General features: G+C 44.1%; 1 pseudogene across 1 annotated transcript; it reads right to left on the bottom strand.

The window, feature by feature from the left end:
* Positions 1 to 4,271: 4,271 nt before the first annotated feature.
* LOC147632127 (ABC transporter B family member 19-like) lies at positions 4,272 to 11,010 on the bottom strand (annotated as a pseudogene). Its single transcript, XR_015267424.1, has 12 exons — positions 10,668 to 11,010; positions 10,483 to 10,537; positions 10,166 to 10,341; positions 9,725 to 9,925; positions 9,350 to 9,609; positions 8,582 to 9,218; positions 8,153 to 8,509; positions 7,948 to 8,068; positions 7,499 to 7,847; positions 6,862 to 7,103; positions 5,629 to 6,654; positions 4,272 to 5,167 (listed from the first exon to the last, which is right to left on the bottom strand). The product of XR_015267424.1 is annotated as an ABC transporter B family member 19-like (transcript).
* Positions 11,011 to 14,146: the final 3,136 nt, after the last annotated feature.

Below are 14,146 nucleotides of genomic sequence, written 5' to 3'. Positions count from 1 at the left end.
CTTTATTAATAATCAAGTTATAGTTATTTTCTTTATCCTAGTAGTGGAAAATGGAAGAAACGGAGAAAGACCTTGAATGATTGAGAGAGAGATATGGGTGTGGGAGAGCAAGAGAGGTTGAATTAGTTGGAGAATAGACTAGGAGAGTGAGTGAGTGAATTTCTCTTTTCTTAATCAAAACCTCTAGGGTTGGTCCGACTTACACGGCGAGGTGGAGGTCCCATATTTGCAATTATGGGAAGGTGGGCCACCGCTATTTGAGGTTCAATGGTATCCTCATCACCATCAACTAGCCTTGGATGCCCACGTCTTTCGCGTTTTGCATGTCCTCCACAAGCCATTTTTCTTTGTCGTGGTGGTTGAGCCTTTGCTTGTTGTCAGGAAGTAATTCACACCGCTTGCGAGTGGAAATCCTCTCTTAATTTAGAATATATTGAGAATTCTTTTCGAGATAAAACCTCCAACCTCTAAGTTTCCACTAGGCTTTATTAATAATCAAGTTATAGTTATTTTCTTTATCCTAGTAGTGGAAAATGGAAGAAACGGAGAAAGACCTTGAATGATTGAGAGAGAGATATGGGTGTGGGAGAGCAAGAGAGGTTGAATTAGTTGGAGAATAGACTAGGAGAGTGAGTGAGTGAATTTCTCTTTTCTTAATCAAAACCTCTAGGGTTGGTCCGACTTACACGGCGAGGTGGAGGTCCCATATTTGCAATTATGGGAAGGTGGGCCACCGCTATTTGAGGTTCAATGGTATCCTCGTCACCATCAACTAGCCTTGGATGCCCACGTCTTTCGCGTTTTGCATGTCCTCCACAAGCCATTTTTCTTTGTCGTGGTGGTTGAGCCTTTGCTTGTTGTCAGGAAGTAATTCACACCGCTTGCGAGTGGAAATCCTCTCTTAATTTAGAATATATTGAGAATCCTTTTCGAGATAAAACCTCCAACCTCTAAGTTTCCACTAGGCTTTATTAATAATCAAGTTATAGTTATTTTCTTTATCCTAGTAGTGGAAAATGGAAGAAACGGAGAAAGACCTTGAATGATTGAGAGAGAGATATGGGTGTGGGAGAGCAAGAGAGGTTGAATTAGTTGGAGAATAGACTAGGAGAGTGAGTGAGTGAATTTCTCTTTTCTTAATCAAAACCTCTAGGGTTGGTCCGACTTACACGGCGAGGTGGAGGTCCCATATTTGCAATTATGGGAAGGTGGGCCACCGCTATTTGAGGTTCAATGGTATCCTCGTCACCATCAACTAGCCTTGGATGCCCACGTCTTTCGCGTTTTGCATGTCCTCCACAAGCCATTTTTCTTTGTCGTGGTGGTTGAGCCTTTGCTTGTTGTCAGGAAGTAATTCACACCGCTTGCGAGTGGAAATCCTCTCTTAATTTAGAATATATTGAGAATTCTTTTCGAGATAAAACCTCCAACCTCTAAGTTTCCACTAGGCTTTATTAATAATCAAGTTATAGTTATTTTCTTTATCCTAGTAGTGGAAAATGGAAGAAACGGAGAAAGACCTTGAATGATTGAGAGAGAGATATGGGTGTGGGAGAGCAAGAGAGGTTGAATTAGTTGGAGAATAGACTAGGAGAGTGAGTGAGTGAATTTCTCTTTTCTTAATCAAAACCTCTAGGGTTGGTCCGACTTACACGGCGAGGTGGAGGTCCCATATTTGCAATTATGGGAAGGTGGGCCACCGCTATTTGAGGTTCAATGGTATCCTCGTCACCATCAACTAGCCTTGGATGCCCACGTCTTTCGCGTTTTGCATGTCCTCCACAAGCCATTTTTCTTTGTCGTGGTGGTTGAGCCTTTGCTTGTTGTCAGGAAGTAATTCACACCGCTTGCGAGTGGAAATCCTCTCTTAATTTAGAATATATTGAGAATCCTTTTCGAGATAAAACCTCCAACCTCTAAGTTTCCACTAGGCTTTATTAATAATCAAGTTATAGTTATTTTCTTTATCCTAGTAGTGGAAAATGGAAGAAACGGAGAAAGACCTTGAATGATTGAGAGAGAGATATGGGTGTGGGAGAGCAAGAGAGGTTGAATTAGTTGGAGAATAGACTAGGAGAGTGAGTGAGTGAATTTCTCTTTTCTTAATCAAAACCTCTAGGGTTGGTCCGACTTACACGGCGAGGTGGAGGTCCCATATTTGCAATTATGGGAAGGTGGGCCACCGCTATTTGAGGTTCAATGGTATCCTCGTCACCATCAACTAGCCTTGGATGCCCACGTCTTTCGCGTTTTGCATGTCCTCCACAAGCCATTTTTCTTTGTCGTGGTGGTTGAGCCTTTGCTTGTTGTCAGGAAGTAATTCACACCGCTTGCGAGTGGAAATCCTCTCTTAATTTAGAATATATTGAGAATTCTTTTCGAGATAAAACCTCCAACCTCTAAGTTTCCACTAGGCTTTATTAATAATCAAGTTATAGTTATTTTCTTTATCCTAGTAGTGGAAAATGGAAGAAACGGAGAAAGACCTTGAATGATTGAGAGAGAGATATGGGTGTGGGAGAGCAAGAGAGGTTGAATTAGTTGGAGAATAGACTAGGAGAGTGAGTGAGTGAATTTCTCTTTTCTTAATCAAAACCTCTAGGGTTGGTCCGACTTACACGGCGAGGTGGAGGTCCCATATTTGCAATTATGGGAAGGTGGGCCACCGCTATTTGAGGTTCAATGGTATCCTCGTCACCATCAACTAGCCTTGGATGCCCACGTCTTTCGCGTTTTGCATGTCCTCCACAAGCCATTTTTCTTTGTCGTGGTGGTTGAGCCTTTGCTTGTTGTCAGGAAGTAATTCACACCGCTTGCGAGTGGAAATCCTCTCTTAATTTAGAATATATTGAGAATCCTTTTCGAGATAAAACCTCCAACCTCTAAGTTTCCACTAGGCTTTATTAATAATCAAGTTATAGTTATTTTCTTTATCCTAGTAGTGGAAAATGGAAGAAACGGAGAAAGACCTTGAATGATTGAGAGAGAGATATGGGTGTGGGAGAGCAAGAGAGGTTGAATTAGTTGGAGAATAGACTAGGAGAGTGAGTGAGTGAATTTCTCTTTTCTTAATCAAAACCTCTAGGGTTGGTCCGACTTACACGGCGAGGTGGAGGTCCCATATTTGCAATTATGGGAAGGTGGGCCACCGCTATTTGAGGTTCAATGGTATCCTCGTCACCATCAACTAGCCTTGGATGCCCACGTCTTTCGCGTTTTGCATGTCCTCCACAAGCCATTTTTCTTTGTCGTGGTGGTTGAGCCTTTGCTTGTTGTCAGGAAGTAATTCACACCGCTTGCGAGTGGAAATCCTCTCTTAATTTAGAATATATTGAGAATCCTTTTCGAGATAAAACCTCCAACCTCTAAGTTTCCACTAGGCTTTATTAATAATCAAGTTATAGTTATTTTCTTTATCCTAGTAGTGGAAAATGGAAGAAACGGAGAAAGACCTTGAATGATTGAGAGAGAGATATGGGTGTGGGAGAGCAAGAGAGGTTGAATTAGTTGGAGAATAGACTAGGAGAGTGAGTGAGTGAGAAAGATGAGGAATGAATGTCATCTACTGAGGTAATGAGAGGGTGAGAGATTGAATGGAATAACGACACGATTATCATCACGAGGGTTTAAAGAAGGCGGATGAGGGAGTGGGTGGCAAGGAACCGAGATAGGATGGTAGGGGTGGTTGACAAGGAAATGGGTGCCGAGGATAGGGAGAATGAGAGAGAGATAAAGAGGTAAGTGATAGGCGAGTGAGGGTGGGAGATAGGGAGAGCAAGTAGACTGTACCCCCAGGGTCACCTAAGGGTAGGGATGGCTTACAAGTGTTGGAGAGGGATGATGGTACACCAAGGATGGTGAGGGAGTGACTGGGCACGCTACGAGTTGGCGAACCCTAAGAAGAAAATAACGGAGGGAGCCTATGTCAAGAAGAAAAGAAAACCGGGGGCGGGCGGGGGGGGGGGGTCGGGGTCACGGCGCTAGCCACCACCTCCTTTATTTATAAAAAGAGCTTAAAAATAAAAAAACCCCGTAATTTTGTTTTGTAGAATTTTACATTAGAGGTTGAGAAAAGTTGGTCCTCCAGAGCTTTCAATGAAGCCTCCTAGTTATAGGATTGGACCTGGTTTAATGGGGTCAGACTGGATAGAATCACTACCAAGACACTATATGAAAAGATAAGTAAAAGTGAACTAATGTGAGATATTGCAACAAAATCTGGAAAGTCAGTTAGTGCTTGCACATCTAGAGGAAGAGGTGGAATTTGATTTGGGAATCATTGATCCCAGTGAAAGCTCAGACTTTCCTTTGGAGAGTATGTTTGTTGGCTCTACCGCTTCAATGTTAACAAGATGAAAATAATCTGTTTGTTGAGGCAATTCAGGCATTGTAAGCATGGATTAGGTGATTCAGACCTCTGATGAGATGAGATGGTATTACATACGAGGGTACCATACCGTTGATTGGTTGAAGGCAAGTATACTCTTGGAAAGATGTCAAAACCAAATACCCCAAATTTGGGCCCATATCTAAAAGGTGGTAGCTGAAAGAAAAGCAACCAGTGGACATCTTTATGGCCTTATTGAAAATCTTCTGGGAAGAAGAAGACCTGTGGTGAAGATCTAGACAAAAGGGGATTATTCTGAGGAGCAAACTCCTAAGGGGTTCACTTTTGAAGTTTTGTTGATTGCTTGTATGCTGTTGGGATTTCATCTTTTTTGGGAAATGTCCTATTTTGTGTGGGGATCTCCTTAAATAGGGATTGGGACTAGAGGGAATATACATGTGGCGATAAAGGACCGTTGTAAGTTTGTCGATATTATGACATATAATCATGATCACATCATCAGTGCTTAACAATAAGCTCTTAATTTAAAGATCGGCAAACCAAGGTTATTTCATTAGTATTACGACATCTGTGAAAATTGAGAAATTTCATTTCTGAAATTTCAAATGATTACTGCGTTTGTGCAATTGAGAAATGACTACGTGCTCGTTGAATGTTGACAAGGCGGGCATAGGAGCCGTCTGGTTTGCCCATGAGTTGGTTGTGGGACCCTTGCTCCAGAATGCGGCCCTCTTGAACTACGGCGATGGTGTCTGCGTTGCGGATGGTGGTGAGGCGGTGCGCCACCACAATTGTCGTACGGCCCTCCATCAGTTTGTCCTGTGAGGGAGTATACTAGCAAAACAATTGGGCGAGGTGGTTGGGTGGCAAGGAGAGGAGAGAGAACGGTGAGAGTGTCGATGCTACTAGAGGATAGACAATAAGGTGAGTGAGAGAGAGAATGTGAGAATTTACGCCTAAGGGGGGGGCTATAAGCGATGGGAGAGGTTACACAAGCTGAGAGAGGAGCTATAGAGGAGGGGATATGCTTAAGCGTAATATGACCAGAGGCTGCTGCTGAAATGGAGAGGGGGGATTTGTAGGGCATGAGTGTTGAGCGCGTAGGAGAAAACGTCAGCATCAACGCGCAAGAGATGATGATGCCAACTCGGTTGGTTGGCGGTGAGGAGTCGGTGGGAAGAAGGCGACAAGCTTATGCGAGTCGTCCAGCAACGAAAAGATAAACAATTAATATATTGAAGCCCACCATAGAAACAGTCCAACGAGGGAAAGAGATAGACAAAGGGGGGTCGCAGTCCGCCCTTCTCCGACTCAGCATCCAGCGCTGACGTGGCCTCGTCCAGAAGCAAAATGGCCGGATCCCTGAGCACCGCCCGTGCTATGGCCACCCTCTGCTTTTGTCCGCCCGACAGCTGCAGCCCCCTCTCGCCCACTTGAGTCTGGTACCCGCCCGGCAGCCCGCTTACGAAACGGTGCGCGTTGGCAGCCTGCGCCGCCGCTTCCACCTCAGCTTCGGTCGCCCCCTCCCGCCCATACAGAATGTTGGCATATATTGAGGTCGCAAACAGCGCCGGCTCTTGCTGCACTAACCCAATATGCTGCCGCAGTGAACGGAGATTCAGCCGCCGGATATCCTTCCCGTCTATAGTGACGGCGCCGGCCACCGGATCATAGAAACGTTCGACGAGCCCGATGACGGAGCTTTTGCCCGAACCGCTAGCTCCGACCAGGGCAAGGCTTTCCCCGGCGCTAACGTGCAAGTTGAGGCCTTTGAAGATGGTGACATCCGGACGGGTAGGATAGACGAACTTGACATCGACCAGTTCGATGTTGCCACGTACGCTCTGTACAAACTCCAACGAGGGGTCGTCGGGGTCGATGGAGGTGCGTCGGTCCATGATGTCGAAGACGGAGATGAGAGCGTCGGAGCCTTTGATGATGTCTGGTGTGAGGCTCAACGTTTCAGCGACCGCGAAGGCAGTCATCATGAGGACCATGAAGACCTTGATGACTGAGCCGAAATCGGAGGTGCCGTTCTTGACGAGCGTCGAGCCGTACCAGAGCACGAGCGCGTAGCTGCAGTACATTGTCATCTGGGAGAGGCCAAGGAAGCCGCCGGAGATGTTGCCCCGCAGAAAACTCCGCTTGGCCGGCTCACGGAGAGCCTCTGTGAAGAGCGACAGAACTTTGTCTTCGGCATTAAAAGCTGCGACGGTGCGGATGTTTCCAATGGAATCTCCAGCGATCATACTGCAGTGGGCATGGGCCTCGTTAAGATCTCCAGCAAAGCCCTTCACGCAGAGTTGCTGCATGGCACAAATCAAATCACGTCAGCCGTTGCGGCGACATAGCGTACTTCCGGCAGTCTATGCTCATCGGCAAGACTACGCTATAACAAACAATTCACGTCTGCAGTGCCAGCAAGTCTGACGTGACGACAAACAATGTACGCAAACCTTGCCGGCGGCAAGTATAACGTTAAGAATACCGTTTTGAGGTTTACGTCACTCTACCTGGCACACTGCGGCCTCCACCAGAAGAGGAAATGTGGCCAGCAAGACCAAGGCCAATCGCCACTCGATGACGAGGCCGATGACGCAAGCGGTGACGAAGACAGTTGCGTTTTGTAGTATTAGCGACACCCTGTCACCGATGGCCGCGCGTACGTGTGTTGCATCCGTGGCCAATCGCGCCGCCAATCGTTTGCTGTTGTTCTCGTCCTGGTCACACCAGCCCACCTCGTTTCGTATCATGGCTGCATGAAGGGTGGCACGGATCTACCACACTACATCAGTACGGCACACGTGAATGATGGAACAACTAGGTCGTACACACGCACATGCGTTCCACATCCTACAGTCCGTATAGACAGTCACCCATAGCCTCCTCACACAAACACACAGTACGTCACACGCATGAATGATGGAACAACTAGGTCGTACACACGCACATGCGTTCCATATCTGCGCCACAGTCCGTATAGATGCAGTCACGCATGCATAGCATCCTCATCGCATGTCATACCGCAGGTATGGAGTCTGGACAAATGCATAGCATCCTCAGGCCCCTTCCTTCAGCCATTACCCACTCACACCACTATCCAGTTCCATGCTTAAAATGAAATCAAGGCAGATAATCTTGGTGCATCACCTTTGAACATCATCTCTCTCACTCTGGCTGTAAGATTCTCTCCCACAATACCAAAGTAGTAGTGCTGCAGCACATAGATGCCCACTGTGACCACACCAACCCCCACGTACACCAATACATACTTCTGCAGCTCTCTCTTCATCTTGTTCATGTCGGGTTCATAATACACCTTGAGCAGCTCGCTTATCACTAATGCAATAATCGGGTTCACTACCCCGGCCAAGACTGACCCCACACTTCCTAACAATGCATACGGCCACTCAGGTGCATTCAGCTTCATCAGTCTCCAGTAGGACCCCTTGGAATCCCTCTCCCTCTTCTCCTCTGCCATCTCTTCATCCGCCTTCTCCTGTACCAGACCACTGCAAAACATTAGAACCTAGAAGGTACAATAATGAGCTAAACCTCAAAGTTTGTTTAGCAAATGTAAGCATCAGCTTAAACCTCACCTTGTGAACATCAGACACATTGCTCATCTGATGGCTAAGACGCCTTTCACTGCTCATCCTCGCACTCTTTGATAGAGCACTCCCACGGCCAGAACTTATTCTTGCCAATGAGCTTGTTGCCCTGTATATAAATGAAAATATTCACAATGGTACGGCATGGACCATACACTCACGTCATAACAGTTCAGAAATTAACAAGACTCACTTTGATGTTCGACCAAAAATTGTTCCATCACTCCCCAGCGCCATCAAGAGTGGAGTACGCTCCCAGCTCGCCCTTCGTAATCAACTCATCATGGGTGCCCATCTCCACGATCTGCCCATCCTCCACCACACCGATGGTGTCCACATTCTGGATGGTGGACAGCCTGTGGGCTATGATGACAGTCGTCCTTCCTACCATAAGACGGTCCAATGAATCCTGCACCACCTTTTCAGATGCTGCATCTAATGCACTGGTTGCTTCATCAAGCAGAAGAACCTTGGGATTCTTGAGCATTGCCCTCACAATAGCCACTCTTTGCTTCTGGCCACCTGAAAGTTGCACTCCACGTTCTCCCACCTGCAAACCCATCAAGTCAGTTCCCAGACTTTGAGCACGTCAACACATGCTTGAAACACACGGAGAGCTGACCTGCGTTTTGTATGCATCGGGCAGCTCACTGATGAAAATATGGGCATTTGCTGCTTTAGCTGCTGCCTCTACTTCCTCCATGGTAGCATCCTCCTTGCCATAGAGTATGTTCCCTAATATAGAAGTTGCAAAGAGGGCAGGCTCCTGATTGACGAGGCCTATCTGATCCCGAAGCCACCTCAGCTGAAGGGTGCAGATATCAACACCATCCAGCAAGACTTGGCCTGACAGAAAACAACCCAAAACAGGTCCCACATGAGTCCCTTACAATTATCACTTGACTTCTCTCATGTGTTGATTGTTGCAGTGTTGAACAATACCTCCTATGGGATCATAGAACCTTTCCATGAGGGAAACAACTGTGCTCTTGCCGGAACCACTGCCCCCAACAAGGGCAACAGTCCTTCCAGAGGGTATCATTAAGGAGAAGTCTTCAAATACCATAACATCTGGCCTAGAAGGGTAGCTGAAGACCACATTGCGAAGCTCAATATCCCCTTTCACTTTAGAGAGCTTTGAGCCATCATCGGTATGGCGGTCCATCTTGGCAGGCTTGTTCACCAGTTCCATGATGTTGTACGCTGCCGCTCTTCCTTTACTGAATGCAGTGACATTGCCCATAGCTTGCCCCAATGCCCTACACAACCACACCACATGCTCAAGGCATCATCCTAAGGAAGGCATAGGAGGCATCCATGATGTCTGCATTTGAATCCCATGCAATACAAAACAGCTCAAATATCTCACAAGTTTAGTTTTAGTTCTTACAAGCCACCGATGATAGCAGAGAAGATGGCACTGATGGCTTTTCCACCGTTAGTCTCCCCACTCCAGATAAGCACACCACCATACCACAAGATCAAGGCCCATGAGAAGCACAGAATGGTGTGTGTGAGTCCAAGACCCAAGCCCTTGGCCAATCCCCCTTTATAGCCCAGCTTCAATGTCAGGGCTAGGGAGTCTGAGAAAGACTGAGCAGCTTTCTTCTCACCAGCAAACGAATAGACCGTCCGAATTTGCGCAATTGTCTATTGCAAGATCAACAGACAGGAATATAGGCAATTATTCAGTAAACTCTCATCATTTCAAAACAGATTGAGTTGATTTACCTTTTATATTACCACACTTGGCTGGATACTGTACCTGTTCTGCAATGGTCCCTGCCTCTCCATAGGCTACTTGGCTTTTGGATGTCAAACGTGTGAGCGTGTAGGCATACAAGCCACCTGCAAAAGCTATAGCGGGGACCACTGCCACTGTTACCAGGCATAACTTCCACACCATAGAAAACCCAACTCCAAAACCTCCTATAAATGTAGCCATGAACTGCAAGAAGTTTCCCATCTGCAGCCGAAATCTTGGTCATTGCAGACCCATCATAAAAAGCAAAGATGCAGACCCATCATAAAAAGCAAAGATGCGCACATGAATGCATAAGAGAAGCATACGTGCACTCACACACACACACACACACACACACACACACACACACATACTTGCACCCATGAATGTTGAATGAAATCATACATGCATACGTGTGTACACATACACATTTATAGATGCATAGACATACAAAGACCATACCTTCTCACTGATAGCATCTTGCACCAAGACCGTGTCTTTCGAGATGCTTTCAACTAGCATCCCCGTTCGGGCATCTGTATCAAAGAAGCCGATATCTTGATTCAAGATAACCTGTAAGTACCTGAGGCGCATCTTGCTAGCTTGCCTCTGGCCTGTATGCATCCAGCAGGCCACCTCTGGGGTCACAACACACAACCAAGTGAGTAATTTCTGATTCACAGCACATGATTATGGCTTAGCAACAATCAAACAATTGAAATGTGAATTATGTGACATCAATGGGGCATGGTTGAATATTTGCAAGAGAAAAAAGTAACCTGCCCAAGCAGAGCCCCATAAGACAAGGCCAAGGTACACCAAATCTACAGCATACTGCACCAAAAAGAAATTCGCATTAGAAAACTGGCTTTTTGCTTAATCATATCACAGAAATGTGAAGCATATTTTAGAAAACCACCAAACATGTGGAAAGTTTGAATAGGGAGTTATCATCAGCACATACCTTGCCCACATCATCCGCTGTCTGCTGAGGGTTATCTTGGTTTTCGCCAAAACTGTTCACAAGTTTGCCAAAGAAGAAGAAAAACATGGGGAGGGCGAGCCCATGCCCAAAAGCACCCAAGGTTCCCAATGCCATAAGCACATAGTCATGGCTGTCTGCATAGGAGAAAAGCTTGAAGAAGCTCACACTTGGGACCTCCTCTTTCTTCTCCTTTTTTGCAGCCCCCTTCTCATTATCATCTCCATTCTCAGCTGCCTGTATTTCCATGGCCTTGACTGGTTTCTCTTCAAAAAGGCTTCCGTTTCCCCCTTCTTCTATTGCATTCTCAGATTTCCTCTCCGCTGAAGTCCCAATGTATTAGCAGACCCAAGAGAGAGTGCTGCAGAAGAGGTATTAAGTCTTCCAAATTAGATGAACTAGTATTGCACCACCGCATTGCAGAAGAGGTATTAAGTCTTCCAAATTAGATGAACTAGTATTGCACCACCGCATTGCTGCTACCGACCAAGGTTCCAGAAAAGAACTATTCCCTCTCTACAACCATCTCTCTCTTTCACACGCACATGCACATGCACATGACCTCTCCCTCTCCCTGTCTTTTGAGTCAAAAAAAAATTGCCACCTTTTCATTTCCTTTTTTATATATATACATATAATATATATTTATATTATATATAGAGAGAGAGAGGGGGAGAGACGGAGACGATTCTTGCTTTGAATTTTGTTAACAACGAATACTCCCTACTTTTTTGTTTTTTCCCTCTCACTTGCCAAATAAATCCATTAAACAATTTTCAAATTTTGAACGTTTGATGGATGAAGAGAAGAACATTTTATTATTTATTCGTTTGTTTATCGAATTGAGAAGCGAGCCACAAACGACCACCCACCCACATCGTGTCTTTTTTAGGCAACTCAAACACCGTTGGAAATTTTCTCAAGGAACTTTTAAAATATTTATAGATTTATTTATTCAAACATTTCTTGAATTATATTTAAAATATTTTGTCCCCAGTATGTTTTACAATATTTATAGCCACGTATAATAATGGGGAGCTCAACCAGAGGGACTAGGAGAGTTGCTCATTCATCAATGATGGCTGCTTGGGGATTCTATTCTCGCAGAGCTATTAATGGTTCTTAAAGTCTTGTTCCACACTAAGTAGTGGCATGACCCGTCTCTGACGGGTAAGAGATATACACATACTCATCCTCATGACAGGAGAGGAGAGATAGGCCCCATATTTGAAGCCCATTTTGGGTCTCATGGTCCTCAACTTGGCTACTTATATATGAACACATTATGCTTGCCATTTATATCCACCTAGGAGCTCCTGAAGCACTTATTTTTCTTTGAAGAAAACACCGAACTTGGCATACATATACATCCAGCATTCGAACCCAGTGTAGCGGTGACAATCTTAACATACGTGGTATTGAGAAAACCAATCCACAACATGAATTAAAAAATGAAGGTTACAATATATTGCCACATTAGATGCCTTCTCACTCTCATTATGACTATATGATAGGAAAACATAGAAGGTAGAGTCTAGTCCAAAAACCAATACAAAGCCAGTACATCATGTACCATCCACACACAAAAATGACAGGTCAGCAGAAAGAGTGACACAAAAAAGTAGATCAATGCCCCATGAAAAACCATCATCATTGGTATGCACATTAATTGGCTCATAAGTTAACAGGAACCACACAATTTACTTCTCTTTACACCACTAACAGAATTGATGTGGCAAACCACTAAAACAATCTTCGAGCGAGACTGCAATATCTCTCCTTGGAAGCCTATACTCCTCGCCTCCATCTATCTAATAAATATACATAACATAATAACATTAGCTATTGAAAGATATAATTTTTTAAGAAATAAAAGCTGAAGGATAAAACCTTACAAAACTCATTTGGTGGATCAATTGTTGAGATGAATGGCATTTGAACAGGCTTGTAGACAGTAAATCAAAAAATTTTGTATTGTCTACTGCCTATGAACCAAAAATCTAACTTATTAGGCTTTTCATAGTCTACAAACATTACATGTACATGAAGCTGATCCACAATCATTCCCAATCTTAGATTGTAAATTCCAAGGAGTCTAAAGCTCTTGTTGCAACAAGTATCTAGACCATACAAACCTAGCAATAATCTAGGTTCAAAAAATTTAAATAAAAATATTACATGTTTTAAAAAAAATATTAATAAAAATTTATATGTACAATTACACGCAATAACTACATAAAAAGCAAGTTTTTATATCATAATACACATGTGCACAATAGTTCAATCAATAGAGATGTTGCTTGTGCTTCCCAAGACCGGGGGGTCGACAATTGAGCCATGAAGATTAAATAAATTATGGTAAACAGATGCTTGGGTAGCCTTATACGCGTATACAAGTTTCAGTTTGCCATGTTACCTATAGCAAATGTTTGGCGGTTTTGATTAATATATTTTAAAGGCAAAGAAAAAAATTAGCAAACATACAACCGTGCAGTTTTACTTATAAATATCTAGAATTCATCGAATGAACGTGAATCTATAAACATACTTAGAAAGGGTGCTAGAGGCACATCCGCTATCGATGAACCACATGCCTACGCTTATGATCGATGGAGATCTTGAAGTATCTTGCAAAAAGAATAATTACAAATTGGTTAGCATATCTGAATCTGAGTTACACGTCATCGTTGTGCTTGTTTGTGCAAGTGGAAAAAAAACCATACATAAAGTATGGTGGGAAGTTGGCACAGTCCTTCCCAAAATTTTATAAACATAAGGGAACGTGCCCTTCCCCAGTTTTCCAAATAACACTCTCGGTATCGAAAGTGGACCACAGATACACCTTCAATGTTGAAAGTGGTTACTAGTGTATTCAAATATAAAAGAGAGAAAAATAGGAATACCTTTGTCAGTCTGCGATACTGAAGTCGATGATGCGATGAGTCTCGTGTGATATTGTGTCACGATCGCTAATTAACGTAGAGCTATAACCGTTGTCGGTGTGCACGAGTTATCTTCGACCATGTAACCAAAGCAGCAATTTGCAGAAAAACATCCAAATCAAGAACAAAATTAAGATGTAGGCAAAGCTTCTCCTACAAGTGGCTATCAAGGTAGCTTGATCAAATAGCTAAGCCTAAAGAGAGTATGCTTGAGGAGCTTCCCAAACCCTAATGTGGATCAGAGCAAAGATACCCAAATGACTCTTCCCAAACCCTAATGTTCCCTTGATTCCACCCTAACTAGACAAGCAAAACACAAAGGATGCTAGAAAAGAAAATTTTACAGCTAACATAGAGAGTTGTGCAGCACAAGACTTACAAACATTGCCACACATTAATTTTACCCTAATCCTTGTATTATATCTATTAAAAGAATGCACAAAGATTGATCAACCTGCGACCTCAACTGTCCAGGCAAACATTGGCTACTAGATCCTTCTCCTTGCTTCTCCCAATCAC

The sequence above is a fragment of the Cibotium barometz genome, chromosome 14, assembly GCF_041138505.1.
Source record: "Cibotium barometz isolate CiBa-2024 chromosome 14, ASM4113850v1, whole genome shotgun sequence".
Lineage (NCBI taxonomy): Eukaryota > Viridiplantae > Streptophyta > Polypodiopsida > Cyatheales > Cibotiaceae > Cibotium > Cibotium barometz.
Note: the sequence above shows the minus strand (reverse complement) of the source record. Positions and strands in the feature narration are given on the sequence as shown.